At 37.5% G+C, this 26,899-nt stretch overlaps 1 protein-coding gene across 2 annotated transcripts in view; it reads right to left on the reverse strand.

The window, feature by feature from the left end:
• The window catches only part of Gpr156 (G protein-coupled receptor 156), an 87,580-nt gene that overhangs the window by 37,651 nt on the left and 23,030 nt on the right, over positions 1-26,899 (reverse strand). The window lies entirely within an intron of this gene.

The raw sequence follows: 26,899 nt of genomic DNA on the forward strand, positions 1-26,899 counted from the left end.
CTCTCCACGTAAAAAGGGGGAATATGTGGTAAATATTAGCTACATAAATAAGAATGATGTTGACCAGCAGCTCCACAAGAAAAGTCCTACATTAGAGGGACCAGAATTGACTCTGACTTAGATCACAGGGCATTGCTGACCTGGGCTGGCAGAACTTGGGCAGTGGTAATGAAAAGTGGGTGGTTCCTGCAAGACAAATACCTGAAGCCACTCTTCCCACAGCCGCTCATATGCTCCTGCACATAAGCCATGAATATCTGATGGCAACCTCGTCACCAAATACCTGCCTGGTGTCACAGCTGTGTTTAGATCACTGATGGGTAGGCTGGTTGCTCACTTCTCTGAGCCCATTTAATTTGAACATCACAATCCAGTCTCCTTTGTGTGATTCAGTACTACATGAGATCCTGATTTAGAATTTGTCTCCTTTCTGATTTAGTTAAGAGGAATTCAATTTAGTTAGTTTTGATGAAACAGACATTACATAGTCTTCATATCTCAGCCGTTGGTGCAAATTCACTGTTTGACTAGACATGCTGTGGACTTACATATGTATATTCTGGTATTTTTTCCTGAGCAATTTTATTGAAATCTTGCCTCAGAAAAGAAAAAAAATGAATAGATGATTTCCCTATTTTGTTTGGCAGAGTGAACACCTGCAAAGCCACTTAAAGGTGAATTATCTACAATTCAGTAGGTGAATTATGGTGTCTGAGAAATATCTTTGCTACTTTGGTAAGTATTCAACCACTGATGTCATTTATATTTTCTTGTTGAACTAAGATGAAGTCTACATAGCTGAGCATTTTAATTTAGCCACAAACAAATATTTTCCACACAGCCAGAAGATAAATATTACATACTTAATTACAAATAGCGACATCTACATGACTTGTGATCCATTTATGAAGAGTTAATAAAGTCTAAAATTAGGTGACTGGCAGGCTGAAACAAAGTAGAATTTAAAAAAAAAAGATTATATAACGATTTCATTATTATTTTCCCTTCATTTGTTGACTGGAAATGTGAGGCAAGAACTTTCTTGATTTTTCTATTCTCAAGTAGGCCTCAATGTCTATAGGTAAATTTTCATCTGCCCCTGCAGAACTTGTATAATCCTGAGTTATCATTTCAATAATCTTTAATGAATTTTGATGCTTAAGTGACATCTACTAGCTCACAGGTATGATGTTTTAAAATTCTTTATAAATTATTGGTTTTTTGAACTTGGAGACTTATTATATTTAGAGTCATTGAGTCTGAAACAATTTCCAAAATGCTACATGATTTGATGTAAATGGTGTCATTGAGCTGTAACACCACAAAACCAAATGTAAAGTTCTCTTGTAAAATAATTAAGATTTAAATTGTGGTACTTTATTGAATTTCTCTTTCAATTCACTGTTTTGATCAATGTGACAATGGAATTATAAATCTATTTCATGCAAAGCTCCAAACAGCTTTATCATGTTATCTGACACATTCCCACAAATAAGACCTTTGTTGCTCCTCTGCCTATTTCTAATCTCTGAGTCTAATCCAAACCTAATTCAAATTCTGCACACCTCAAACTAATGTTAGTGTGACCTCTAACCATTTACATGTAAACCATGAGTCACAAGGGCTGGTATGTATTTTCCTGTCCTGTCTGGGCCTCTGTTTTAGAGGACCATTCCAGGAGATCTCATTAACCTTTCAATCTTCAGAGTTCTTACTTCTTTAATCATAAAAACAGCACTTTATTCTACTTCAGAAGTCATACCAGGTTACACCCTGGGTCTTATGATCATTTGAAATAGTTCTACTTAAGGAACTTTAAATATTAATAAGCTGCTTTTTTGCTACAACCAATCCTAAATTAGCTCCTGTCTTCTTCTTCAACCTATTTCTCCCATATTCTTCCCCAGTTCAGATCATGGGAACTCGTCTTTCCATTTTCTTTGACCAAAAACCTTGGAGCCATTCTTGACTCTTGCTCACATCCCACATTCAGTATGTCATGAAATCTTGTTGGTTCTGTTTTTAAAATACATCCAGAACTCAACTATTTCTCATCACCTCTGCTGCCACCACCTGATCAAAGTCTTACTTTGCAATAGCCTCCTAATTGGTCTCTCCGCTTTCACCCTGCAACTTCCCTAAAGTCTATTTTCAACATAGCAGGCTGTGATGCATTAAAGACAAATCAGATCATGTCATTTCTCTGTTCAAAACCCAAATGGATTTCATTTTCCCTGGGAAAGCTGCTTCTACCAGGGTTTTCAAAAGCTCAATCACTTGGTCCCCATTATCTCTTTACCTCATCTCCTACATCTTCCCTTTGCCCACTCTCCTCCAGTCACAGGGTCCTCCTTGCTGTTCTTGAAAACAGCAGACACTCAAACACTGAAGGCATTCATGTGCTGTGTTTCCTGCCTGGATATTTCCATCCACATATCTGCATGTCTCATTCCCTTTTCCCTGCATATCCTGCTCAAATATTACCTTATCAACCAGGGTTATGATGACATCCCCATTTTAAATTATGACTTTCTCACAGATTCCAAACTCTTCTTATCCTGCTCTATTCCCTTCCTCTCCATTCCTTCACAGTACATTTTACTTCTTAGTATAATATATAATTTATTTGTTATTATTGTTATTGTTTGCAGTCTTCTCCCAATTAGAATTGCTCATAATGAACTCCCAACACTAAACCCCCATGTGGACATTGAATGCATTTTTTTGCTAAACACTTGATGAATGGACCTGGTGAAATCTAAGGTCCCTTCCAGCTCGTCCCTTCTCAAGTTATTCCAGAGGCAAGTTCTTCCCTCTACTGCTGGATTATTAATAACCCAGTCATATGCATGTCTGCCTCTCTTCCTTAACCAGGAACAGGCTGATGTGGTTATCAGAAATGTTGTAGAATTTACATTCCAATCAACCAACCAATCAATCATCATCCAAATAAAATATTTAGGTATTAAGTACAAAAGAAACTGCAAAATATCCTGCCTTCACATTCCCTTTTAACCAATGACCTCAGTGTCCCCATGCCTTACTACTTACTATCTTGTTAATGACCATTCTGTGTTAATTCAATAATTCCCAAATATGAACTTGTCAAGAATATAGGAAGCCAAAGGAGATATAATCTCTCAGCTCATTAGGACACCACATTTTTGGTTTTTAACCTTTTCACTGCAAATACAATTTACTTATTCTTTCTTTTCCACCTTTAAAATAGGATAAATTTTAAACTTAATATTGAGCGTTCTTTTCTCAGTATTTACTGAATCATTTAACAAAATCTATGGATATGAATACATAAGTATTACTACACAAATACACATTTATATTTATAATATATATATTTCAGAATTCATAGCTCTCTTGGACTGTAAAGGTAACTAAAGATCAATTGAAAAATGTATCCTTGCAACTATTTCACTGTTTTGTTTTGTTAATGAGTCTTGCTATGTAGCCCAGACAGGCCTTCAACTTGAGATCCTCCTGCCTCTGCCTCCTAAATGCTGGGATTATAGGTATGAACCACAATACCTGGTAACTGTTTTAGAAGCTAAAAGACAGAAATTGAGATATAGGACCAAATGCCCATTACCTCATTCTAACAGTTCAAGTTTAGGGAAAATAGTGAAAAAGTATACTGATAAATTCAAGATAAACTGATGATGAGGAGAAAAGTAAAAGTCCTGAAGGGTATCCTTATTGGAAAGGAGGCTTGTATGGCTTTATTTAGGAGTATTATGTCTATATTCCACATTGGACTTTTTAAAAAAATTAGTTTCCAAATGTATTTTTTTCTGTGTCTCATGCAACTGAAATGTATTTCAAATGTGCTTTTAAGTGCAAGGTAGAGGGCAGCAGAAAGACAAAAATATTCTCTTGTATTCTAGAACCTTAGACTCTAGGGTTACAATTTGGCATGGGTTGTAATTTATGAGGCAGTGATTTCAACTTTCTTTTCCTCCCTCTCACTGCAGGACAAGGCCTTGAGCAATTCCTAGTGGGAGAACTGCAGCACTTCCAAAAAGGCAGCGCAGACGCCCTGACTTGAGTAGGCCACAAAGCATCCAATCCCAGGAGGCTGCTGCATATCATCAGCTCCCAGGTGACGTGCAAGCTCATCTCTTTCAGGCAGGAGAGATTCACCTGCCAGGCCCGGGAGGCTTCCTTTCCCTTTTTTCTTCTCTTTCCCATTCTCAGGTTTGTGGAGGAGAGGGTTGGGCCTTGGTGCATCTTGGGACCGAAGAGGAATGCTGAACAAGTAGCCTGCTGGAATCATTCTCCACCAGGCCAGAATTGGGGAACTCAAGATTCTGGGTTTGGTCCAACATTGTCTCCATCAGCACCTTCCACAGGCTCTGAAGAGTAGTAACTTAGTAACAAACTTACTGTTTGTTAAATTAATTTTAATCATTAGACTCAGAGAGGTCTTGGAGTTCAGGACTTAGGAGAGACAGAAGGAGGGTGCTTCTAAGAAGAGATAGAAGGAGGTCACATAAAGGTGTGACCTCCTTGCTGCCACCACTTTTCCCTCTCCAGTTGTCTAGGGCAAGATTGGAGTCCCTGAGGGCCACAGGTTGAAAGCCAGTGACTCCCTGACATCCTCATTTTAAGATAAAGGGACCTGCATGTAGTTTGACAGCCAGATAGTGACCGTGCAGAGGCATGGGTTCCTCCAGTGTTCTTTCACTTCCCCCTAGTGGCCCCAGCTGCCAGGGGCTCTGTGACCATCTCACTCTTTTTTTTTTTCATTTTTCTTTTATTATTCATATGTGCATACAAGGCTTGGTTCATTTCTCCCCCCTGCCCCCACCCCCTCCCTTACCACCCACTCCGCCCCCTCCCGCTCCCCCCCTCAATACCCAGCAGAAACTATTTTGCCCTTATTTCTAATTTTGTTGTAGAGAGAGTATAAGCAATAATAGGAAGGAACAAGGGTTTTTGCTGGTTGAGATAAGGATAGCTATACAGGGCATTGACTCACATTGATTTCCTGTGCATGGGTGTTACCTTCTAGGTTAATTCTTTTTGATCTAACCTTTTCTCTAGTACCTGTTCCCCTTTTCCTATTGGCCTCAGTTGCTTTAAGGTATCTGCTTTAGTTTCTCTGCATTAAGGGCAACAAATGCTAGCTAGTTTTTTAGGTGTCTTACCTATCCTCACCCCTCCCTTGTGTGCTCTCGCTTTTATCATGTGCTCATAGTCCAATCCCCTTGTTGTGTTTGCCCTTGATCTAATGTCCACATATGAGGGAGAACATACGATTTTTGGTCTTTTGGGTCAGGCTAACCTCACTCAGAATGATGTTCTCCAATTCCATCCATTTACCAGCGAATGATAACAGTTTGTTCTTCTTCATGGCTGCATAAAATTCCATTGTGTATAGATACCACATTTTCTTAATCCATTCGTCAGTGGTGGGGCATCTTGGCTGTTTCCATAACTTGGCTATTGTGAATAGTGCCGCAATAAACATGGGTGTGCAGGTGCCTCTGGAGTAACAGTCTTTAGGGTATATCCCCAAGAGTGGTATTGCCGGATCAAATGGTAGATCGATGTCCAGCTTTTTAAGTAGCCTCCAAATTTTTTTCCAGAGTGGTTGTACTAGTCTACATTCCCACCAACAGTGTAAGAGGGTTCCTTTTTCCCCGCATCCTCACCAACACCTGTTGTTGGTGGTGTTGCTGATGATGGCTATTCTAACAGGGGTGAGGTGGAATCTTAGTGTGGTTTTAATTTGCATTTCCTTTATTGCTAGAGATGGTGAGCATTTTTTCATGTGTTTTCTGGCCATTTGAATTTCTTCTTTTGAGAAAGTTCTGTTTAGTTCACGTGCCCATTTCTTTATTGGTTCATTAGTTTTGGGAGTATTTAGTTTTTTAAGTTCCCTGTATATTCTGGTTATCAGTCCTTTGTCTGATGTATAGTTGGCAAATATTTTCTCCCACTCTGTGGGTGTTCTCTTCAGTTTAGAGACCATTTCTTTTGATGAACAGAAGCTTTTTAGTTTTATGAGGTCCCATTTATCTATGCTATCTCTTAGTTGCTGTGCTGCTGGGGTTTCATTGAGAAAGTTCTTACCTATGCCTACTAACTCCAGAGTATTTCCTACTCTTTCTTGTATCAACTTAAGAGTTTGGGGTCTGATATTAAGATCCTTGATCCATTTTGAGTTAATGTTGGTATAGGGTGATATACATGGATCTAGTTTCAGTTTTTTGCAGACTGCAACCAGTTTTCCAGCAGTTTTTGTTGAAGAGGCTGCTATTTCTCCATCGTATATTTTTAGCTCCTTTGTCAAAGATAAGTTGCTTATAGTTGTGTGGCTTCATATCTGGATCCTCTATTCTGTCTGTTTTTGTGCCAGTACCATGTGTTTTTATCGTTATTGCTTTGTAATATAGTTTGAAGTCAGATATTGTGATACCTCCTGCATTGTTCTTTTGACTGAGTATTGCCTTGGCTATTCGTGGCCTCTTGTGTTTCCATGTAAATTTAACAGTAGATTTTTCAATCTCTTTAATGAATGTCATTGGAATTTTGATGGGAATTGCATTAAACATGTAGATTACTTTGGGGAGTATCGACATTTTTACTATGTTGATTCTACCAATCCATGAGCATGGGAGATCTCTCCACTTTCTATAGTCTTCCTCAATCTCTTTCTTCAGAAGTGTATAGTTTTCCTTGTAGAGGTCTTTCACATCTTTTGTTAGGTTTACACCTAGGTATTTGATTTTGTTTGAGGCTATTGTAACCATCTCACTCTTAATGAACCTTTTCCAGATGCCTTTCTGGACCGTGCAGTGGTGTTGGTAGGCCAAGGGTTTTTACCTGCTTCCTCAACTGAGGCTCCACAAAAGCTGGCAGTGTCATTAAGAGGAGACAGAGGGGACGTCTCAAGTCTCTGGGGTGCACAGAGCCTACTGTGCCTTCTGAGGGGTTTGCTTACCCCTCCAGATTCCCATTGCTGGCTTAGACCTTGGACTTAGAAGACTTCCTATTATGCCTCTTGATTTTACTCACTGGCTGGAAATCCACACTGAATTCTCACTGCAATTGGCTTTGTGATCTTGGTTTTTGTCAAGGTGTAGTGTCTCTAAGCCTTAGTCTTGGCAATGGCCTGGAAATGTGTGCTCCAGGCTGTGACAGGAGTTACATATTCTGTCTTGTAATCTGATGTAAAAAGAGTAACTAATAGATTGTGTGTGTGTGTGTGTGTGTGTGTGTGTGTGTGTAAGCATCTCATGGCTGAATACCAAGGTAACATGGTGTAGTGGAGAGTGTGGACTTTGAAATCAGACTGACTAGTTTATTAGCTATACATGTAGTTTCTTCAACCGAAAAATGGAGGAAGTAGTATTTATTTAGTGTGCTGTAAAGGTAAGAGACAATGTCCCTAAGGTGCAGAACACATACAAGACGTGATAGAAAGTAGCAACTATTAATTTTAAGTCAAATTGTATTTACACATGTAGGGACTAAGTGCTGATTTTATGAGTTTGAAGTAAAAGAGGATCCTGAAGTACCTTTGAATGATCAAAACTTCACTATGGTCAGAATAATCTGAGTGCATTTTTCTACTTCTTAAGAGTATTGGTAGGGATGTAGGATAATATTAAAAAGACTAGCCCACATGGACTACCTATTCAACATGTGCTAAGCAGCTGCTATGTGCTCTACATGAAGTCTCTAATAAAATCTTCACAGCATTCTGAGATAAATAGTGTCATCACTTGTGACTTTAAATAGGGAGATGAGCTTCACCAAGGTTCAGTAGTGTGACCAAGCCACGGAACGAGTAAGGAGGAAGCTGAGATCTGAAGTGGGATTTTATTCCAGAGCCTGAGCTGTTATGCCATTCAATCTTTCACTATTTACAATGTAAACTGTTGTGAACATTGATAACATGGAACTGTCATCCTTTTTTCCCATTTTCCCAACCAGGCTCACTGAAGAAAGATTTCCTCATTCTCCCCTCATGCAAAGTTGCAGTAAAGGAAGCTTTCACCCTTCTCTCCACCCTAGTGCTCACTCCTCCTGGAGAGAGGAGTGATCAGTGGACCTGAGAGGGGTCGACAGCACTGGGCCATGACTATCACATGGTGTCAAAGAAGACATCACCATATTTCTTTCCTCATTTCCCACTGCCACTAGGCAGTGAGCTCTCCTCTACTTCCTGTGCCCCATTTCAGCATTATGTCAAGCAGTGCTTTTATTTAATTTTTTTCTTTTTCTCTTCTTTCTTCTCATTTTGAAATTGTTTAAGATTCATAGGAGGTTGCAAAAACAGCACAGAGAGTTCCTGTGTACCTTTCACCCAGCTTTTCCCAGTAACATCTTGCACAATCAGAAATCACGATCAAAACCTGGAGACTGACACTATGTAGTACTTACTATCTGAACTACAGTCCGTATTTGAATTTTATCAGATTTACATGCAATCTGTGTGTTTCTATGACATTAGTCATCTATGTAAATTAATGTCACATCACAAGATCAGGGGACTGAACAGCTAACACACACACACACACACACACACACACACTCACACACACGCTCTACTACTCTTTCATGCTACTCCTTTATACTCACACCCTTCTCCTCCAACCCTAACTCCTGGCAGCCCCTGCTCTGTTCTCCATCATTACAAAGTAGTCCATGATGAATGTTATATAAATGGAACTATATTGTGTATAATAAACCTTTGTGACTGGCTTTTTCACTAAACATAATGCCCTATAGATCCATCCAAGTTGTGTGTATCAATACTTTGTTCCATTTTTATTTGATAGATTTTTAAATTTTTTGGTGGTACTGGGGTTTGAACTCAGGGCCTCACATTTACTAGGTGAGCACTCTACCACCCATTTTTATTTTTATTTTTGGGTAGTATTCCATTGTAGAATGTCTCATCACCTGCTGAAGGACATTTGGGTTATTCTCAATCCCCTCAGAATTATTACAATATAATTGACCAACAAATATTGTATATTTACTGTGAATAACATACTCTGATAAATGTACATGTTATGAAATTATTAAATAAAGCTAATATATCTACCTCATATACTTTTATTTTTTGAGAAAGGGCTCACTATGTAGTCCTGGCTGGCTTGGAACTTATGACCCTCCTGCCTTTGATTTCCAAGTGTTGTGATTACAGGCATGTACCACCATGCTGGATATACTTATAATTTTTCTGCTGCTCATATTTAAGCTATACTCGTTTATTCATCTCTAAGTATAGAAGACTTTATTACAAGCTATAGTCACCACACTGTACGACAGCTCTCCAGAATTTATTTGTCCTGACACTTTATACCCTTTGCCTGAGCAACAGCTCCTCCTTTGTACCTCCCACCCCAACCTAGTCCCTGGCAACCACCATGCCCTGCTTTTATGTGTTCAACTCCTTTAGATTACATGTGTAAATGATCTCATACAGTATTTGCTTTTCTGTATCTTGCTTATTTCACTTAGTATAATGCCCTCCAGTTTCGTACATGTTGTGACAAACGATAGTCTCCCTTTTTAATGCTGAATAACAGCCTACTGTATACATAAATCACATTTTCTTTATACATTCATCTGTTGACAGAAGTTGGCTTCATATCTTGACTGTTGCGAATAGTACTGCAGTAATATGCAAGTTCAGATAGCTCCTTAACATTGTTGATTTCATTTCCTTTGGACACATACCCAGAAGTGGATCATATGTAGCTTTATTTTTAATTTTTTGAGGAAACTCTATACTGTTTTACCTAATGGGGAACAGTATATAATCTTTACATCCTTACCAACACTTATCTTTTGTCTTTTTGATAATAACCACCCTAACAGATATGAGGTAATGTCTCATTGTGACTTTAATTTGCATATCCTTAATAATTAGTGATGCTGTGCATTTTTCATACATCTATTGATTATTTGTACGTCTTTGAGAAATGCTTATTCAGTTCCTTTGTCCATTCTTTGATTGGCTCGTTGTTTGCTATTGAGTCATTTGAATTCTTTGTATAATTTGGATATTTCCCCCTTATCAGAAGTATGGTTTGCAAATACTTCACCTCCTTTCACAGGTTGTCTCTTCACTCCGTTTTTTTTTTTTTTTTTTTTTTTTGCAGTGCAGAAGCTTTTTAGTTTGATATAATCCAATTTGTTGTTTGTGATTTTGGGGTTATAACAACAACAACAAAAAATCATTACCCAGACCAACGTCATAGAGCTTTTACACTGCTTTCTTCTAGACGTTTTATAGTATCAGGGATTACGTTTAAGTTTTTAACTCATTTTGAGTTCATTTTTTTTTAATCATCAGTTTTTTTTTTATTATTCATATGTGCATACAAGGCTTGGGTCATTTCTCCCCCCTGCCCCCACCCCCTCCCTTACCACTCACTCCACCCCCTCCCTCTACCCTCTACCCCCTCAATACCCAGCAGAAACTATTTTGCCCTTATTTCTAATTTTGTTGTAGAGAGAGTATAAGCAATAATAGGAAGGAACAAGGGTTTTTGCTGGTTGAGATAAGGATAGCTATACAGGGCATTGACTCACATTGATTTCCTGTGTGTGTGTGTTACCTTCTAGGTTAATTCTTTTTGATCTAACCTTTTCTCTAGTTCCTATTGAGTTCATTTTTGTATATGGTATGAGATAAAAGTCTCACTTCATGCTTCTGTATATGGATATCTGATTTTCCCAAAACCATTTATTGAAGGGGCTGTTCTTTCTACTTTGTGTGTTCTTGGCACCTTAGTTGAAAATGAATTGACTTAAATGCATGGATTCTGGATGCTACTCTTTTGGTTTATATGTCTGTTTTTATGCCAGCACCCTGCTATTTTTATTACTACAGCTATATAGCAGATTTTGAAATCAGGTAGTGTGATGCCTGTCCCTTTGCTCTTGTTGCTAAGGACTTCTTTGGCTATTTGGGATCTTTTGTGGTTCCATAAGGACTTTAGGATAACTTTTTTCTATTTCTATGAAAAACACCATGAAAATTTTGGTACAGATGACATTGAATCTGTGTATCATTTCAAGTAAAATGGTATTTTAACAATATTTATTCTTCCAATCTATAAACATGGGATATATTTCCATCTACTTGTGTCTTCTTCAGTTTATCTCATCAGTGTTTTGTTCTTTTCAGTAAACAGATCTTTCACATTTTTGGTCAAATTTCTTCCTAAGATTTCATTTCACTTATTTTTGACACTATTTTAAATGGAATTGCTTTCTTAATTTTTTCCATATAGTTCATTGTTAGCGTTTCCAGCTTTTGCCTATTACAAATAAAGCTGCTATAAACATTTATATATGGGTTTTTATGTGACCATATGTTTTCAAGTAAATACCCAGTACAGCAATGACTGAATTGCACAGCTAGTGAATGTTTAATTCTCTAACAAACTGCCAAACTGTTTTCTAGAGAACGGTGCAGCGATTTATGAGCCATTCAGTTTTTTCTAAGTAGCTCAATACATTGAATTCTTATCACTCACCTTCTGTATGCCAGAATTGTGGCAGGTATGACAATACAAATCTATTGTATTGACTTTGAGGATTCAAATTAACAGAGGAAGAGTCCTGAAACAAGAAGGGTAGGAACAAATGTGCATGGTATGCTCAAGAAATGGCCACTTTCTGTGCGACCAGAGCATAAGTTAAAGGGAAAAAGAGAACATTGTACATTAGGGTCAGTCTACAACAGACCTTAAATCTTAAATTCTACCTATGGAAGAATTCTTGTTTGAAATCCAGGGTATGTGTGTGTGTGTGTGTGTGTGTGTGTGTGTGTGTGTGTGTGTGTGTATTCAATTGCTGGCAAAGGATAGTAGCCTAGCTTATGAAGTGGGCAAGATGGGTTGGGGGCTACTTCAATAGTCTAGACAAATAGCAAATTAGAACTATACTTGGACAATGGAGATGGACAATAAAAGACAAAGTTGAGATCTATTTCAGAGGTTAAATATCTGAGATTTAGATACTACCTATATATGTAGGGAGACAAAGGAATTTAGAATGAGAAATGAATGAATTGCAGTGATATTAACCATGATATCAACTACATGGAGGGAGAGCAATACTGGTGTTAAGATATGAGTCTGAGGCTAGTGGAGTGACTCAAGTGATAGAATGCCTGCCTAGCAAGCATGAGGCCCTGGTTCAAATCCCAGTACTGTCAAAAAAATAAAAGATATGAGTCTGGTTTTGGTCATGGAGTCTAAATTAAAATCTATGTGACAACTATGAAGTTAGGCGATGGGATTGGAGAAAGACAGGGATGGGGATACATCATAGGCAGGGTTAAAATCAGACGAAGGGTGTAGTGTAAGAAGTGAATCAACATCAGAAGCCAAAGAAATATCAAAATGAAATGAGTAGGTGGAATTCTGGAGCCAATAAAAGTGGCTTGTAAGAAGATGAGAGGTAAAACCAGACATCCATATATGGTAGAAGTTAAGAAAAGAGAGTATTTCAGAAAGGATGAAGAGGAGATGGTTAATGATGTTAATATATTGTCAGCTAAAACAGATGAAGTCTAAGAAGATAGCTGCTGCTTTAATAACCTAGCAAGGAATCAGATTTTATGACTTTTCATGGAGTAAGAAGAATGTGTTGAAGAATGAATTAGAGACAAGGAAGTAGAGATGGCTATTCTTTTAAGGGGCTTGGTGGTAATAAGAGTGGGAGGCTTGGCCAAGACAAGACTTCTTTTGGAAGGCTTTGAGAGTCTCAAAACAAATACCTGTATTTCCCCATGATTAATCTATATTTATTTTGCCCACCTGACTTAAATATGTAAAACACAGAAAACTATCTGACCAACTACTACTGATCCATCCATAGGAGGCAATTTATGAGTGGTAATCCTCTGGTATCTTTCTCAATAAATTCAGAAAATGTAATTAGCTTAGTCTGTTTTCTCTGGGTACCTGAGCATTCTCTGTGCCTCACTATTGGTAGCAAAAGGTACCACTATCTAGCCTCTTCCTTTTAACAGATTTTCAACAATCCCTTTATGCGTTTTCAACTGTCTTCGAAAGTGCTTCTCAAAGACTTTTTTCCTGTTTTGTACCTAACCTGACATATACTGTGAGCGCCCTGCTCTCCTCTGGAGAACCTTTTACATTTTTTGAGAGATGTCATTTTTCTTGAACAACAACCACTGTGACTGTAACATTTTTATGTGCTTGGATTTTAAAAACTTCTCAGTTGCTCTTTTCCCATGCTTCCAATAAAGTCTCTTAAAAGAGTTTCCAATCTTCCTATGACTTTCAAAACCCTTTCAATTTTCTCCTAGCTAACACTCATTTTTCACTTTCCTTAGTGAACACTGAATAATTGAAATAAGTTTTCTGGGCTTATGGATTTAATTGTATCATACCACTAGCATTTACTTGAATACTCTCTCATGGTTACCTCATAAAACCAATTCCAAGTCACTAGACAAGAACCACAGCTAGGTCATTTTCTGTAGCTATAGGTGATTTCAAATTTTCTGTTATAGGAAAGCTTATTCTGCCGAAAGTCCTTATTAAATAGTCAACCTCTGCCTCTTGACCTGATAAGCCATTTTATAATTCACATTTGGGTCAAGTCTCCCATTTTTAAGTACCTGACATAATTTCTACAGTTTTTTTCCTTTTTTTTTTTTTTGGCAGTATTGGGGTTTGAACTCAGGGCACTGCACTTGCTAGGCACTTGAGCTACAACCATAGCCCTCATAATTTCTAAGTGTCCCAATCATGACTATTTCTATATTATATTATCACCTTGGTCATCTCATCTATAGCAATGGATCTCAAACATTAGAACCAGTGAACAATTTTTTAAAGCTGCTGCCTGGTTTCTATCCCCCAGATATTCTAATTGAACTGTTCTGGGTCAACTCTGGGCATTTCTTAAAGCTCTGCAGGAGATTATAATACGAATCAATTTTGAGAACTACTAATTTAATTTTAAGTACATTCCTAAGACAATCTAATTTTAAAAACCGTCAAAGGATCTGATAGACTTTCTCCAAAGAAGATACAGAAGTAGTCAATAAGTACATGAAGAGTCTCATTAGTCATCAAGGAAATGCAAATAAAACCCGCAATGAGATACCAAATTACAACCTACCAGGATGACTAGAATTAAGACAATAACAAGTGTTGGTGTAGAGAAATTGGAGCCCTTCTACACTGCTGGGGAGATTGTCAAAATGGTGAAGTCAGTTTGATAAACAGTTCTGAACTTAAGGTAAACACAGTCACTATATGATCCAGCAATTCTACTTATATCCAAGATAAGTAAAATTTATGTATACACAAAAACTTGTACATGAATATCTGAGTAGCATATTATTTATAATATCAAAAACAGTGGAAAGAACAAAATATTCTTTAATTGATGAATGGATAAACAAAATTTGTAGCATCCATACAATGGGATGTTATTCAGGCATAGAAAGGACCGAAGTACTGCTTAATGCTACAACACTGACATACCCAGTAAGCAAGCTGGGATTATGCTAAATGACAAAAGCCAGACACAAAAGCCTCATATGATTTCATTTATATGAAATGTTCAGAATAAGAAAAGCCATAAAGAAATCCATTAATGGCTGCCAGAGACTGCGGCTAGGGGGAGAGAGGGAGAGACTGCCAACAGGTACAGGGCTTCTTTTTGGGGGTGTTGAAAATATTCTGAATTAGTAATTCTCTAACATTAGAATCACCATTGAGTGATGTTTACTCAACCTTGTGATTATATTAAAACACACTGAATTGCAAACTTTTGAAAGGTGAATTTGATACTGTCGTGAAAGACAAAAAGAGTAACTGTATTCCTACAGCCTTCATAAGTATCTCAGGCGCTTTTACTCGTGGATATTTGAGAATGATTTCACTTGCCAATATCATTTTTGTTTTATTTATTTTTTTGTATATCTCATACGAAATTAGGCCACCTCCTCTCTTTACTTCTAAAGCCCTAAAGCCCAGGCTAAAGTCTCTCAACGTGCCACAATGAAATTTCTACATTAGTCACCTTTAGGATACGAGGAAAATAAATTCTAGAGAAGGAAAACTGGAATGACCTGTCCTTACTGAAGGAGGACACAGCAATCTGCAATCTGGAAAAGAGACCAGTGAGGTTGAGACTGCAACTTATTAAATCACAAAGAGATCTTGAGTGTGACCGAATAAAATTCTACAATACTTGAAAGATAAGATAACATTTAAAGGCTCAGGTATGAAAATTTAGACTATGAAAAAATAAAATACCCAACAGCAAAATGCATAGTAATTTAAGAATGATTGTTATCATCCTTAAATTTTATTGCCTGGTACAGGCACTATCCATGAAGGTTGACATTCAGAGGATTAATATAACCTTCTCATATGAAGGTGCTTGGTATACCATGAGAGACAGAAAAACGGTCAGAGTTGAGGCTCAAATGGTGACTGAAAAGTTTATCCTGGAAGAGTTTAAATTCAGGAATCTGGATGGATCCACAAGCCAGACTCTGAGAACTTGAAACAGAGCAGGCAGTAGTGATTTAGGGATTGAATATTGAAGGATGTCTAAAGCCAGGAGACATTCTGAGGAAAAGAAACAGACAGAGTCAACAAAGAGAAAACTGTGAGTGGGCCTCACAGTCTTTCAGGCAGAAAATTTTCAGAGCTCCCAGTCAGGGGGAGGGGTGGGGCCAGACAGGCCCAGGCCAGCATGGATGTCTATGCCAGGTGTAGGATTCCGAGCAGTCAATGGGCCGCCAAAAATGATCAAGCAGACTCAGAACAGGCACCTGGCTTCTCCCTGTTAGCCTCTGCCCTGGCATGTGCTGATCTGATGGAGGGAGTGAGGATAAAAACAGGCAAAAATCAGGCCCAGGAAACTTACGGGGGATTCTAAAAGGTGGTGGCTGCTTTGATTTCCATCCAGGCTAGTGTCGGTATCCCTGAGGGTTGATTTGCTGAAGCTGTAGTGTATCTACATATTGGGGATGCCTGGGTCCCAGAAAGTGGCAGTTTTGATCTGAAGATTATAGTGGGGACTGCTATAAAATGAATTTAGCACTAAGTATACCCAGACCACTAATATTCTTGTGCCTAAGAGCCAAGATATGCCCAGGTTCTGGGGAGAGACTAAGCTAATAGTTTGGAGTTAAGCTACAGCTGTGAACAAAAAGGATCTAGAGGGTAAAAGACAATCAGTTCTTTGCAATCCTAGGCTGGACAGCCATGACACAGTTCCAATGTGAAAATTCTCAATGGGAAAGAATCATTCAGACATTACAGAAACAGCAGCACCAGCTCATTTTTCCTCTCTTGCTCTCTCTTTTAAAGTTCAGAATATCTAAGTACAGATATATAGGGAAAAACAGACTTACAGATAAGCTCCTCTAATTTACCAGCTCTTTTGTGCTGAGGCATGTTTTTCAACAAACAAAACACACCAATAAATCTATCAGGGACAGAAAGGCAGTGGGGGACAGCTGCAACCGCACCATCCAGGAGTGACAATGATTAATTCCTACATCTGCTCAGTCAGAGAGAAACAAAGGTCACTGTGCATAGATTAACATGGTGATCGCCGCCCCTCCCAACACACACACACTCACCATTGACAATAGCAAAATTCAAAATGCCTGAAAAGATGTTTACTATCTGATCAAAAGAAAAAAGGCAAAAGCAAGCTTCTCAGTAGGATGGGGAGGAAAGGTGGCATAGAAATGGATCAGGCACTGATTAATGTCAGATTACTGGCTAATCTTGTGAGCGTCCAAACCAAGTGAATTTGGATGCTCAGCTACATTTATGAAAACAAAGGAGAGAGGAAATGTAAAACTAAATGTGGATGGAGTAATTTGATCAAAGGAAGAAAGGCTATTATGGTGAAGCAGTTGAACACATGCAAAAATATTTGGTGCATTTGTGGGCTCAAGCTGCCATAATAAAATACTGCAGGTTTGTTAGATTAAACAGTAGAAATTTGTTTTCCCACAGTTCAGGGGGATAGAAGTCCAAGATCAAGACTTCATCGGGGTTGGTTTCAGGGGAAGCATCTCTTCCTGGCCTCTAGACATCTGTTCCCTTGCTGAGTCCTCATAAGCCTCTTCTCTGAGCATGCATGCAAAGACCTCTGTTTCCAATTCTTCCGCTAAAAACATCAGTTGTACGGGATTAGGGCCCTACCTTGCTACCTCATTTAACCCAAAAAACTATCTTCAAATAGTCACATTGGGGATTAGAGCTTCAATGTATGAATTTGGGGGGGAAGGGTACATTCCGTGTACAACATTTGGAATTATATTAAAAGTGTTTGGAAGTTGACTCTTTGTCCTCAACACTCCCTTGAAGACATAGCCACTTCCTCCTCATGACTCCTACACTTAATAAATCCCTGACAGCTTGCCTTTTAAAAAAATCAGCTAGCATGATGACCCACCCTTGTAATTCCAGCTACTTGGGAGAGGCAGGAGGATCTGAAGATTGAGGTCAGGAGGTCAGCCCAGGCAAAGTTAGCCAGACCTTATTTCAAAAACAAAATTAAAACAAAAGGGCTGGGGGCATGCATGGCTCAAGTGGTAGAGTGCTTGCTTAGCATGCATGAGGCCCTGGATTCAATCTCTGGTACAATAAATAAGTAGATAAGTAAATAAATAAATAAATAATCTTGGGCTATGAAAGGCATTCTTTAAGTATATAAATTATGAATGTATAATTAATTGAATTATCACAAAGAAAATATCTATGTTGCTATACAAAAGTCAAAATAAGAAAACATCACAACACCTCCGGGTAATTATTATCCTTTCCCTTCTCATCAAAGGCAAAACACTATCAATTTTTATTTATTTATTTGTTTTGAGACAGGGTTCCACTATGTAGTCCACACTGGCCTGGAACTCACTATGTAGCCAACCTACATACTTAGATCCTCCTTCCTCAACCTCCTGAGGGCTGAGATTACAGATATGAACCACTATACCTGGCCTGTATTGACTTTTAATAGTAAAATTTAGTTAGATCTATTGGAATCATATAGTGCATGGTATTTTGTGGTTGGTTTTTAAATTCGACATTTGAGTTATATGCACCTTGGGGCTAATATAAAAAAATGCTATGAACATTCATTCACAAATTTTTGTGTGGATGTAGGTTTTCATTTTTTTTGGTATGTACCTAGGAATTTAACTATTAGGTCACATGGTAACTCTACATTTTAACATTTTGGGAGTTTCACAAACTAGTTCCACAACAGCTGTACCATTTTACATGCCCACCAGTAATATCAGTGGTCCAATTTCTCCACATTCTCATAAACACTTGTTAATGCTTTAATTACAGCCATCCTAGTAGATGCAAAGTTGTCTATCATGGTAGGTTTGATTTGCCTTTCCCTCATGGGCAACTATGTGCCTATTGGCCATTTGTGTATCTTCTAGAGAGATAAATCTATTCAGATTCTTTGCCCATTTTTAACTATTTTCTAAACTGTTTGTACCAAGTTACACTCCTACCATGAGAATGAGATTACACCCCTAAGAATCCATTTACATGAAGCACAATAGCAGCAAAGCTAATTCAAGATACCATTTTATCTTAGTTTGCCTTTTTATTGTTGAGATGTAAGCATTCTTTGTATATCTAGCTGTAAGTCCTTTATCAGATATATGATTTTAAAACATTTTCTTCATTCTGTTGGTTCTTTTCACTTTCATTATGGTATTCTTTGGAGCACAGAAATCTTTAATTTTGATGATGTTGAAGGTGTCTATTTTACTTTTGCTGTTTGAGCCTTTGGTGTCATTTAATTGAGTCTTTAAGTAAAGACAAGTTCTTAGTTTTTTTATTATTATAAGTGGTACCATAAATAAGTCTCATTTATAGTAAACTATCCATCATAGCCTTCAATATTCACAATACAGTTGTAAATCAGAGATTCTTTTAAGGGCTGGTGGAGTTGTTCAGGAGGTAGAGAAAGAAAGTTTTTTAGAAAATAGTATTAAGTTTTTTTTGTTTCTACTAATAAACTATGTCCTTTTTTGGATGTTTCCTTTTTGTCTTATAAAGAAATCCAAAGATAATTTTTAAAATTTGTTGAAGAAAACTAAGTATAAAGAAAATTTCATGTATATAAATGTACAATTCACTGAATTTTCAAAATCAAATACACCTGTGCAACCAGGACTCAGGTCAAGAAGACACAACACTGCACTTGAGAAGACTTCCTCCTGCTATCTCTGGTCACTATGCCTCCCCTTTCCTCTCCCTTGTGACCTTTGGGGTAAATGCTGTCCTTACTCCTGACATCTTAGATTAGATTGGCCTATCTATGCACCATATAAATGGGATCGTATAGGGTCTAATCTCTGTGTGTGGCTTCTTCTGCTCAACACTATTTTTGTGAGAATCATCCATATTGTGGAATGTAACTGCAGACTTTGTTCTCATTGTGTGTAGTATACAGTCACTGAATAGATCATGAGCTATCTCAATGTTAAATTGATGGATACTGGAGCAGCTTCCAGTGTGAGCATTGCATTGGTGTGAATATGATTTGTTCCCATCAAAACTGATGTTAAGTTATGGTCCCCAATGTAACAGGGTTGAGAGGTAGTGGAAACATTAAAAGGTGTTTTGGGCCATGCAAACACTAACTTAAGACGGGATTCATGCCAACTCATGGGAGTGGGTTTCATCTTGTGAGACTAGGATAGTTTCAGAAAGAACAAGTTTTTGGTTTTTTTTTTAATTTTAATTTTTTTATTATTCATTTTTTTAATTTTAATTTTTTTATTATTCTTTTTTTAATTTTTATTTTTTATTATTCTTTTTTTAATTTTTTTTTTTATTATTCATATGCTTGGGTCATTTCTCCCCCCTGCCCCCACCCCCTCCCTTACCACCCACTCCACCCCCTCCCTCTCCCCCCCCTCAATACCCAGCAGAAACTATTTTGCCCTTATCTCTAATTTTGTTGAAGAGAGAGTATAAGCAATAATAGGAAGGAACAAGGGTTTTTGCTGGTTGAGATAAGGATAGCTATACAGGGAGTTGACTCACATTAATTTCCTGTGCATGTGTGTTATCTTCTAGGTTAATTCTTTTTGATCTACCCTTTTCTCTAGTTCCTGGCCCCCTTCTCCTATTGGCCTCAGTTGCTTTAAAGTATCTGCTTTAGTTTCTCTGCATTGAGGGCAACAAATGCTAGCTCATTTTTTAGCTATCTTACCTATCCTCACCCCTCCCTTGTGTGCTCTCACTTTTATCATGTGCTCAAAGTCCAATCCCCTTATTGTGTTTGCCCTTGATCTAATGTCCACATATGAGGGAGAACATATGATTTTTGGTCTTTTGAGCCAGGCTAACCTCACTCAGAATGATGTTCTCCAATTCCATCCATTTACCAGCAAATGATAACAGTTCGTTCTTCTTCATGGCTGCATAAAATTCCATTGTGTATAGATACCACATTTTCTTGATCCATTCGTCAGTAGTGGGGCATCTTGGCTGTTTCCATAACTTGGCTATTGTGAATAGTGCCGCAATAAACATGGGTGTGAAGTGCCTCTGGAGTAACCTGTGTCACAGTCTTTTGGGTATATCCCCAAGAGTGGTATTGCTGGATCAAATGGTAGATCAATGTTTAGCTTTTTAAGTAGCCTCCAAATTTTTTTCCAGAGTGGTTGTACTAGTTTACATTCCCACCAACAGTGTAAGAGGGTTCCTTTTTCCCCGCATCCTCGCCGACACCTGTTGTTGGTGGTGTTGCTGATGATGGCTATTTTAACAGGGGTGAGGTGGAATCTTAGTGTGGTTTTAATTTGCATTTCCTTTATTGCTAGAGATGGTGAACATTTTTTCATGTGTTTTTTGGCTATTTGAATTTCTTCTTTTGAGAAAGTTCTGTTTAGTTCACTTGCCCATTTCTTTATTGGTTCATTAGTTTTGGGAGAATTTAGTTTTTTAAGTTCCCTATATATTCTGGTTATCAGTCCTTTGTCTGATGTGTAGCTGGCAAATATTTTCTCCCACTCTGTGGGTGTTCTCTTCAGTTTACAGACCACTTCTTTTGATAAACAGAAGCTTTTTAGTTTTATGAAGTCCCATTTATCTATGCTATCTCTTAGTTGCTGAGCTGCTGGGGTTCCATTGAGAAAATTCTTACCTATACCTACTAACTCCAGAGTATTTCCTACTCTTTCCTGGATCAACTTTAGAGTTTGGGGTCTGATATTAAGATCCTTGATCCATTTTGAGTTAATATTGGTATAGGGTGATATACATGGATCTAGTTTCAGTTTTTTGCAGACTGCTAACCAGTTTTCCCAGCAGTTTTTGTTGAAGAGGCTGCTATTTCTCCATTGTATATTTTTAGTGCCTTTGTCAAAGACAAGTTGGTTATAGTTGTGTGGCTTCATATCTGGGTCCTCTATTCTGTTCCACTGGTCTTCATGTCTGTTTTTTTGACAATACCATGCTGTTTTTATCATTATTGCTTTGTAATATAGTTTGAAGTTGGGTATTGTGATACCTCCAGCACTGTTCTTTTGACTGAGTATTGCCTTGGCTATTCATGGCCTCTTGTGTTTCCATATAAATTTAACTGTAGATTTTTCAATCTCTTTAATGAATGTCACTGGAATTTTGATGGGAATTGCATTAAACATGTAGATTACTTTTGGGAGTATAGACATTTTTACTATGTTGATTCTACCAATCCATGAGCATGGGAGATCTCTCCACTTTCTAGAGTCGTCCTCAATCTCTTTCTTCAGAAGTTTATAGTTTTCCTTGTAGAGGTCGTTCACATCTTTTGTTAGGTTTACACCTAGGTATTTGATTTTTTTTGAGGCTATTATAAATGGAATTGTTTTCATACATTCTTTTTCAATTTGCTCATTGTTAGTGTATAGAAATGCTAATGATTTTTCTATGTTGATTTTATATCCTGCTACCTTGCTGTAGCTATTGATGATGTCTAGGAGCTTCTGAGTAGAGTTTTTTGGGTCTTTAAGGTATAGGATCATGTCATCTGCAAATAGGCATATTTTGACAGTTTCTTTACCTATTTGTATTCCCTTTATTCTTTCTTCTTGCCTAATTGCCTTGGCTAGGAATTCCATTACTATGAAAGAACAAGCTTTTATAAAGTGAGGCTACCCTGACATATTTGGTCTCTTTCGCATGTGACCATTTCTCTTTCCATTTCTCTGCCATGTTATGACACAGCCAGATGCTGGCACCATGACTTTTGGACTTTTTAGTCACCAGAATCCTGAGCCAAATAAGCTCTTTTTAAAAAATACATTACCCTGCATCAGGTATTCTGTTACAGCAACACAAAATGTATTAAGGCTTATTATAGTATTGCTAAGAATATTCTAGAAAAATTTCTAAGAATATATATAGAAAATAGAATATATATAGAAAAATTGTTAAGAATACTTTGGTGAATATATGTATGCAATTTTGTTGGAATTTCTGAGACCTAGGGTATGAATATGTTCAAATTTAATTGATATTGCCAAACAATTTTCCAAAATGATTGCATCAATTTATACAGCCAAGAGCCATATACAATGTTTTGGTTAACAGCAGACTGCATATATAGCCATGTTCCATATAAATTAGGTGTGTATTAGGCTGTACCATTTAGGTTTGTGTACATACACTCTGTGACACTCACACAATGATGAAATCACCTCATTATGCAGTTCTTAGAACAATATCCCTGCTGTTTGAGTGGTGCATGACTGTACTTCCATAACAATGCATAAGAACTCCCATTGTTCCTCATTCATCTCAACATTTAATTCTGTCAGTCTTTCTTATTGTAGACATTCAAGTGAGCACAGTGTTATATCAGGCTTTCATTTGTATTTCTCTGATGGCCAATGAAGTTGAGTCCTTTTTCACTGGTTTATTGACTATCTAGATATCCCCTTTTGTGAAATGCCAGTTCTTATCTTTTGTCCTTATTTGCTTTTATTTATTTATTATTTTATTAGCATATATTAATTATAAAAATGGATTCATTCTATTTCCATACATACATAAAATGTACTTGGATCAAATTCATTTTTAAAAACTGAGTGGTTTGTATTTTTCTTATTGATTCATAGTTCTTTATTCTGGATAAAAATTCTTTGATGAATACATTCTCAATCTATGGCTTGACTTTTTCCTCTCTTCATGGTGTCTTTAAGAACAGAAATTCTCAATTTTATGGCAGAGCAATTTAGCAATCTTTTTCTTTATGAATAGTACTTTTTGTGTTGTTTGACATGTTTTCTTGTCCCAGTGTCATGAAGCTATTCTCTTCTATTATTTTCCTGTAGCTTCACTGTTTTGCCTTTCACCTGAAGTAATTTTGTTGAGGTAAGGTTCAAGTTGCATTCCCTTCCCTCTCCCCACAATGTGGATTGCTGACTGACCCTGCACAATCTATGGAAAACCTCCAAAACTCCTTAACTATTTCCAGATTTTATCTTGTTCCATTAGACTACACACAGGCCTGTAATCCCAGCACTCAGGAGGCTGAGGCAGAAGGATCACAAGTTCAGGGCCAGTGTGGGCTACATAGTGAGATGAGATCCTGTCTCAAAACAAACAAAAACAGAATAAAAATGTCTGTCTACTGAGAACTCACCTGTATCATCCTTCTCTATTATATTCTAGGCCAGTTAAATTGCTCATTCAGGAAACAGAGTGAATTTCAGGCACAATGGAGACACAAAGATGTGTTAAATCTACTCCCATGCATTACCCTGACTGCTTCATTACCATCTGCCAATCTACCTACATTCCTGGCCACAGTCAGTACCCAAGAAAGACCTCACTCCTGCTCACAATGCTAGATCTTTCTGCCTTGCTTTTGCTTTGCACCTCTTTTCCTGAACCTCTCCTGCAGGCCAATGACTTCTGACCTCATGATGCATCACCTATTCTTAGCTCTCTGCCCAACCCTTTGGAGTTGATTACAGATACATTTTCCCCCTTCTATGAACCTTAGCTTCCTTTTTGTAGGATCTGCCTCTGTCAACACTGCCTTATCCACCCTGTGACCCTTCACCACCATCCCCACAATGAGCTATATGACTGGCATTTATTCTAGGACTGACTGGCTTCCCCTTTTGCTTCTTGGTCAGTAACCATCAAACCAGAGATTCTAGAGAAGATCACAGAAATCCCTGTAGAGCACAATAGTGTGCAAAAAAATCAGTACTGTTTTCCTTTACTCCCAGTCACCTTGCTTTCTGCTCCAATTAATCAAACCACAAAGAGGATAGACCCGAAACAATCCATATGAAAGAAGCAAAGCTCTTATCCCTGCAGCAAGGCATTATTTTTTGCAAGGCTATTTATCAAAAACAGAACGCATATTTTGACTTGCTCATGTTTTTCTTCCTAGGGGATGCATTCAAAGCTCTCAGAAATCCTTAAATCACATTTTACACAGTTCCCTGAGCACACAGGTATTTAGCTCAGTAAATATTTACTACTGACACTGATAGATACCCCTCACTTAGATGATAATATAAGGCTTTTAGAAGTGGAAAGAATAAAGATGAGTCTAACCCTTCTCAAAAGTGTCAAGATTTGAGGAATTTCATAATAATGGATAATTATGTAAAACCTAGGGAGTCAGAGAGATTCTGAGATGGGTACACCAAAAGCATGCTTGAGAACCATGACTCATGCAGTATGTTGGATTTTCTGAAGGCAAACACAGCTGGGTACATCAAAGTATGAAAATCAACCCTTCCAGATGCAGTTAGAGGGCCTGTGTGGGATTCTAACAGGGAAGAAAGTTGTGGTGGAACAAGGAGGTCACGGGGATAGACATACCTCAACCATTCACCAGTATTTGGGCCCACCCAGGGGAAAGGCAGAGGTGGCAGGTGGCTTTATTAAGAGCTCCCAGTAGAAGATGCAAACCTCCCATGGGTCCTGAGTAGCTCTGTGTATTCTTGCTGGGTACACCAAGAAGCAAGGGCCTCGCTGTGCATTATCAGGCCCCTTCTCACGATTGTGTTTGCAGTGAGTAACCTTAAGCAATCAGGTAATCTCCCACAGACAGAAAACAAGCTTGTTATAACTCAGTGTAAGGCAGTGAATCCTCCAGGCTCAGGGCTCCTGTCTTTGAATGGCAGTGCATCATGTGTGCAAGCACCCATCATGGGCTCTTCATTGTCCTCCTGAGGCCTGAAGCCTCTTACTACTATTTCTGCTGTAATGAACTCTTAAGTACTTTGTCTTGGGTCTTTTGCTAACATTCATGAAACAGTAATAAGTTAACTTTTTAGTTTGCAAGAAGGGTTAAAAATTCGTATCCTACACAATTATTATTACTCAAATTTCTTGATTTCTCAGATAGTAAAATCCAAGATACTGAAGATTATTAGGGGAATGCTATTTTTAATTTTAAGCTATAACAAGATGTCATTAGCAAGTACCATGTAGAGTCATCATCTCAAGTGATAGTGAAATAAGGTCTCAGAATAAAAGACTTTATTGGACAAGTTTAACTTAATGCAGATCTTACAACATTACCCCTATTTTGTGTATGTCAGGAGAAGCACCAGGAGAGCTTCCCTTTGGACCTGAAATACCTGCTGTGTTCCAATAGTTAGGTTATTATGGTCCTTATTAAACTGCATGAAGAATCTGGGAAAAAAGAAAACATTCTCCTGTATCAATTATTAACATCTAGCAAAGTTACCAGATGGGTTTTAGGATCCCTAGCACAGCCCTTTTACAAAGGATACAAGATATGGTATACTTTCTCCCCATTAGAAATTTCTCAGAAAAAGAATGCTTGTATAACATGTCTTAATACCTCAATGAAGCTACTAAAATGTGAGATACAAGCATTCTAAAAGTACATGATCTAATAATTTTGGGATCTGTGTATACCCATAAGATACCATAATCAAAGTAATGAACATATCTACTTATATCTAAATTTTCTTTTTTTGCCTTGCTTCTTTATTTCAGTATAATTATTTTGAGATTCATCCATATTCTTCCAAGTATCAATAATTCATTCTTTTATTGCTCAGTAGTACTCTATGGTATGAACACACAGCAATTTGCTTATTCGTTTATTGATGGATAGCTGTGCTAGTTCCAGTTTTTTAACTACTAAAAATAAAGTTGCTAGGTATAACTCTTTCTATAGACATAGTTTCATTTCCCTTGAACACATGTATATAAGTAGTTAATCAGATACACGATTAGCAAATATTTTATTTCAGACCGTGCCTTTTTTTTCACCCTCTTAGAATTCCCTGTGAAAGAGATTTTTTTTTAATGTTTATGAGGTCTAATTTTTCAACATATTCTTTTATGAGTAACACTTCTGATATTGAATCTAAGAAATCTTATTTCAAGGTCACAAAAATTTTCTCTTATTGTTAAATAAAATTTATGGTATTAGGTTTTATAATTATGCCTATTGTCCATTTTGAGTTAATTTCTGAATATGGTGTGGATCAAAGTTCATTTTGAGAAGACTGTTCTTTCTCCACTAAATTGCCTTTGCGCTTTTGTTGACTATCAGTTGACCACATGAACATGGGTTTATTTCTGTAGTGTATTCCTTTCTTGTTGTTAGACATGTCTCAATTTGCCTAGTACCAAACTATTTTCATTACTATAGTTTTGTAATACATCTTAAAATCAGGTGGTACTACTCCAGTAACTTAACTTTTTTAAAGCTTTTTGGCTATTCTGGATTCTTCATATTTTCATAAGAATTTTGGAATTAGGTTTTCAATTAAACAAAGATGGGAATGTGGCTGTGATTGGGTTGGGTCTATAGATCAATTAGGGGAAAACTGATATTTTAACAATACTGTGTCTTCCAACCCATGAACACACTA

Source organism: Castor canadensis, chromosome 5, assembly GCF_047511655.1.
Source record: "Castor canadensis chromosome 5, mCasCan1.hap1v2, whole genome shotgun sequence".
Classification (NCBI taxonomy): Eukaryota; Metazoa; Chordata; class Mammalia; order Rodentia; family Castoridae; genus Castor; species Castor canadensis.